This window comes from Falco punctatus (genome assembly GCF_963210335.1).
Source record: "Falco punctatus genome assembly, chromosome: 6".
Lineage (NCBI taxonomy): Eukaryota > Metazoa > Chordata > Aves > Falconiformes > Falconidae > Falco > Falco punctatus.
This window is the reverse complement of record NC_137585.1, coordinates 58,615,898-58,621,897: the sequence shown is the minus strand read 5'-3', so window position 1 is coordinate 58,621,897 and position 6,000 is coordinate 58,615,898. Positions and strand designations below refer to the sequence as shown.

Sequence of the window (6,000 nt, the reverse complement as noted above, 5' to 3'; positions counted from 1 at the left end):
GAGTCATATATATATATATATATACACACACACACGCTCCACAGTGTTTTTAATAAGTCACTTTTTTAAACATCTCCTTTTAAAGTTTCTACTCGCTGGGGACAAGGTGTACCATTCAACTGGTAATTTCACATTGATTTATTCATTTTACTGCTCCAATCTACTGTTCCTCAGACACTTGCCATGGTAAGTCTCTGTGATACTGCTGTATGTCTGTAGGCTAGATAAGCCGTGTAGAATAGGGTTTGAGGCATTCACACTACAGCACTCTTCCAAGATCATTCGGGATCTAATCTAAAGGCCAGCAAGATCAGTGGAACTCTTGACAGTTTATTTAGTGGGGTCTGGATCAGGCAATTTGTACAAAGACTCTTTAAAAAACATATTCGCAAAGACATTGATGAAGAGATCCCTGAGACAGTTTCAACACTAGCCAGTGAAAATATGAAAAGATATGTTTGATCATACTTTTTCTTAAAAAAAGATATATATAAAAAAATAGCAAATGATAGCCCAGAAACTGTCTAAATTTCTTTTTTCTAAATTTTTTTTCTATTTTTTTTCTAAATTTCTTTTAACATGATAATTTTTAATAAGAATTCTACCCTCCCTAAAGATATACTGAATCCATGCAATAGAAACTTGTAGCAAGCATAATATTTTCATTAAATGTTAAAGTCTGTGTCAAAAATGTATGGAAAGCTTTTAAAAATTGTATTGGACTTTACCACCAGGTCTATCTTGTCTAATGCAACATGTATCATTTCATTAAAATTAAACACATAGCCCTCCTCTCACTGCCTCATCTCTTCCCCTGCTGCTACCACTGTAGCACCACTCATGCTAAGATTTTCTGATGTAAGAGGGATTCAACTCACACCTCCTGAGGGTATCAGATTAAAGAGCTGCGGTCATAATTCCTCATTCTACAGGGAAAACATGACCATATCTCAAAGAGCATCCTTCTTATCCTCTCATTAACACATAAAGAACTATATGCTCACACTAATACAATTACAAACACTGGCTAATCTGTATTGCTTGCTTTCCCTTTCACATATCCTTTGGGAAAGATACTGTCTTGTTCTATATATTTTTATATCCAATATTTTTTTTTCCATTTACAATGAGATCGAGTTCATCTTTTGCACAAACATTTCATTTACAGTGTTTGCTCTCTTTGGAAATTATATTAATTTTTAACCCTATAGCTGATTATCCCTTATACACTCTAGAGTGCTTGCTTGACATACACACATACACACTTATATACAAGGAGACTTTAGCTTTGCTGTATATTGGTAGAAAAAGAGTAAATAAATATTGACATTCTAGTAATTCCCAAAGCCTCCAGTGAGGACTGACAAGCTGTTGTGACTTGCACTGTACAGAAAAGAAAATTTAATTGCATCATACAGAAAAGAAACAATAGATTTATCTCCCATCCCTAGGCAATATGTGCACTGTAGCTGGACAAATGCATCAGTGGGCTCTTTCATGTTCAGTGGTGCAATTACATCCCATATTCTCAGAATGCAAACAATTACAGTGCATAAAATCTACAGTATTGTATTTAAAAAAACAACAACAAAAAACCAAAAAAATAACCAGACTAAAAAGAACCTCTTGCCAAAACCTACATATAGGATATTGTCTGTAGTATGGCACTCTTTTCCAAAATAAGTGGATGGAGTCTTTATAAAATAATTTTGCATAATTTTAATGTTATGGAAAAGACATTATCTTATTGCCGTGCTATCCTGCTTAAAAACAAAACAAAAGCTCATCCCATTTATCTTACTCTGATGATATCGTTTGTCATTACAGCTGTAACTTTCTGTTTTACTTCTGAACCATCCATTTCAATTGTTATCATAATTATCGGCTTTTTTGTGCATGTTTTTCCTCCAGAAAAATTACAGATCTGTTTTAGGCAGCCTTTACTGTGGACAAGCCTTTGCTATCAGACGATTTAGCTCCTCAGCTCCTTCCCAGGCACTGCTCTCCTGACCTTAGACAAACTGTATCCATGTGCCTTCAGTCACTCTTCAACTCTCTTTTGAGGTGAAGCGACTCAGGAACTGGACCCAGGCTGGGATACAGCCCACACTTCATAAACATGACCAGCCACCTTTGGCTACCTTAGCCCTCATAAACTATCCCAAAAGGTTTTGCACCTCTCAAACTCCATCCTGCATCTCCCTGCCATGCCCTAGGGCAGGTAGTACATGACAGAAAAGAAAATGTGAGCTGTCTGGCAGGCTGTAACACAGCCCTCGCGTTATTCCAGACATTTTCTTTGAACTGAGGAAAATGCACAAAGCAAGCAAGCAATTATTTCCTGAGGCCATAAGCATGCTACCCAGAGCCCAAAGAAGATATGAACTTGGTCTACAGAACGATGTGAATGAATACAAAATATGTTATGATTTGGCCAGGGAGCTAGGCACCATTCCCCAGAGTAGATGCCTTTTAGCAGAGTGGATGTAGCCTAGAGGTGGAAGATGTCTGTACTGCATCATACAGGATGTGAAGGTTTCTTGGAAACCAGGCTGAACTTTCAACTGAGTTATCTCCTGCACAGGCATCTTAAAACAACCACAGAGGCTGTCTGTTCTGAAGAAGGATGGGGATTTTCTGCAAGGCCCCCAGGTACCAGCAGCTTCAGACAATGAGTCATCATCCTCAGAGGTAATATCTGTACAAAAAAAAAATAATTGGCAGTCATGGAAATGTCACGTTGGACCTTGACATCACTTATTTCCTCCTGAATCCTTTCCTGAGAAAGCTCCGGAGGGGCTTGGGACCTTGTCTCGTCTATGCCCTCATCCCGGGAAGTATCAGTCATGGAGATTGCTCCTGGTGGTAAGAAGGACCACCTTTTGACCCAGACAGAGTGAAGGAGCAAATCCAGACTGAACTCTGGAGGGACATCTGTAACAGCTGCCACAGCTCAGGAAAGGACACCACTGAGATCTGGAGTCACAAGCCAGGTCACATCAGGGGAGGAAGAACTGGGATGTTGGCTTGGGGTCTGTGTGCTCCTCTGCCAGCAGCATGGGATTCTGCTGACTCCTAACCATGGGACACGTGTTAGGAGATATAATAGCACCGGTAAATAAACACATAAATACATAAACATGTGCAGAGCATTACACAGTTCTTCACATGGTTGGCATCTCATATCCATCACATGATCAGGACTGATTTTTCACTGCTATAAAGACTAGAAAGAGATAACTTTAGACAAGATGGTCATCAATAAACTCCGACAGCAATTTCTTGGCTTGCCTCTACTGCTGTGTAGAGGCTGTGCATGGTACGAGGTCAGCAGCAAGCCACTCACAAGAGTTGGCTCCCACCCCGGTAGGAGCTGCATGAGCTTCAGCAGGAGCTGAAGTCCCTAACAACAGCAAAGCAGACACCTGACAAGGGAAGACTGGGAAATGACAGAGGCTCAGAGACATTAATTTGTTTGAAAGAATCAGCCAGGCTATTAGTAAGGAAAAAAAGGACAGAGAAGCTGAGTGTCTCACCTTGATGCAGAGTCCTGTCCTAAGTTTGATGTAATTTCCAGTGCATTCATGGCTTAAATGAGTAAATAGATTCCATTAAGATCAGTACCTCATGTATGTGCCAAGTGTTATTGAAGAAAGTAAGGCTGCCATGGGAAGTGCACACACTTTTTCTGTGCAGTAAACAAATAAAATCCAGGTAATTTTTTTGTGTGTATATTACTGATTCTTGAAGATTCAGGAACAGAGACAATCTTATTCCTAACTATACAAAAATAAAGATGAACGCTACTTATGTTATTACTTGAAATGACCAGCAGTTAAAATAAAAAATCATTGACATTTTGTAAGTCTCATTTCAAGTGCTTAACCGAAGGAAAATGGGAAAATGGGCATTAAGGTTTAATTTGTAAACTGTGAATAATTAAAAGTTTTTAGCAATTAAATTATTGCCAGTTAGGTAAATCAACACTATTGCAGTAGTTTGAACATAAATGCGATTTTTCTGCCCTCCATAATGTTTTCATACTGGTTTAATACCACCCAATTTCAAAAGAGTTTTTATATACAAGCTGTGGCACAGACATAAAAAGCATGAAGTCCATTATCCTTGCATGAAGTAATGAATATATAAAATCTATTTATGCTGCATCAAGGTAAGATTCAATAATATCCTGTACACTTGAGATATTATGATTGATATTCATCGCCCTTCACCTACCTATATGCATTTGCCTGCACCCTTTGATTATTTAGGGTTGCATGGGCAACGTAGGTAATATATGACCACCTGACATAATTGGATATCCACATTACAATGAGATGAACAGCACCATGCTTCTCCCCATTAACTATGAAAACACCAGATGACTAATTTAAATATACTTTTCTTATTGTCTGTTTGCATAGTGCTAAACTCTAAGTGCCCTAAGCAACTTCATAATGCAGTGTCCTAACAAAAAATCAAATTTAAGACATCAAAGTTTGATATTGAAGTTCCTCTTTAGATAACATTACAATCAGTTTTAAGGTTTTTATGTCATTAGCATATTTAGGGTTTTTTATGTGATTACTTACCATGTATACATTTAGGTCCTCAAATGTAAAAATAACTTTATATTACCCTTTATTTTAAGTATGAATAAGATCAGTGAAAGAATGGTTTTGTACTCTATTATAGTAGCTAATAATATTACACCTTTAGGGCTTTACTTTTTCAAAGTATTTGAACAAACAGCCTATAAATAATACTTGAAATAATACTTGTGCATCTTAACACAAAGTTCACGAGCATACCTTCCAAGAGAATTCTCCGTTGTTCCCCCAGACCTTATTGCACTTTGATTCACATTAGGGATCCATACTGGAAAGGTTGCACTGGATTCCTTCCAGAGGAAACTGAGCCAGGAGATGGACTCCAGCAGCTAACAGGCATTTAGTCCATGGGAGCACTCCTGAGCTACTCTGAAATAAAATTCCTGGTGCTATATCCAGTTTCTCTGTATAGAACTGCTGTTCCTAACACACACACACAGAGCTGGCTAATGCAGTCTTAGCCAATGACTCACTATGCCACATTTTAACACTATACACTTCATGTGATGTAATTTTGAATCATTTTTTTTCTTCTCATTTGTATATGTGCATGCATTGAACAACTCTGGCAATTTCTGAAGAGATGGTACTGCAGTTTTCCTTAACCACAGATAGTTTTCTGTGAAGTAGAAGGGACAAAAGATGTGGACAACCATCCTTCTGGGAGCCAAGATGCCAGAATTCAACCTTCATTTTTCTTTTGTTCGAGTGCTTTTTACCCTTGTATGCCAAAGTAACTAATTTCATTAGGAAAATGGGTTGATAAATAATTGCAATGCATTCACACTCCTATCTGAACTTCTGGAACACTGCATCCTCCCCCTCTATTATCCTATCAATAGAGGGATATATTGCCACTGCTGTTACCTGCGCTTGTGCTTTCTCCATTAGGACTCAGATCACTCAAAACATAGCACACTGCAGCACAAATTCTGTCACTCCTTAAAGTATTTGAACACTAAAATCTAATTCTGCCATCTTACACCCTTCTCTGTTCCCATGGTACATATTGTTGATGCAGATGAAAAAAATGTGTAGTGCTGTATTTTGTCAATATGTAGGTATATTTATCCTGCAAGTGCCTTCCTTTGGCACTTCAGGCTGTAATTTATCTCATTTGCTTTCTTCTGCACCATGTGATGGGGAATGTGAAATTTGATTCTGGAGTTTCAGCACAGTAGCATTTTGTTGCAGACAAGCTTGAGAAAGGCTGTGTTACTACTTTTAGCCTAATTAGGCTATTAAAATGATTCATGTGCAGTATTTCAATCACTCATTATTTTGCCTCACTGTTTTCTTCAATTGATTAAATCTCTAGTAATCAAAAATGTTGCGGTTTAGGCCTACCACTTACTTTGACTACACTTTATTGTTAGGACTGATCATTTAA

General features: G+C 37.9%; 1 protein-coding gene across 3 annotated transcripts in view; it reads right to left on the bottom strand.

Annotated features, from left to right (window-relative positions):
- Nucleotides 1-542: 542 nt before the first annotated feature.
- The window catches only part of TRHDE (thyrotropin releasing hormone degrading enzyme), a 232,749-nt gene continuing 227,291 nt past the window's right edge, over nucleotides 543-6,000 (bottom strand). The window contains exons 19-20 of one of the 3 annotated variants that reach the window (XR_013929169.1): nucleotides 3,537-6,000; nucleotides 543-2,698 (exon numbers count right to left, since the gene is read on the bottom strand). The exon at nucleotides 3,537-6,000 is cut by the window's right edge and continues 20,966 nt beyond it. The gene's annotated coding sequence lies outside the window, so the exon portion shown is untranslated. The other 2 variants (XR_013929170.1, XM_080393835.1) reach the window with 2 other exon arrangements.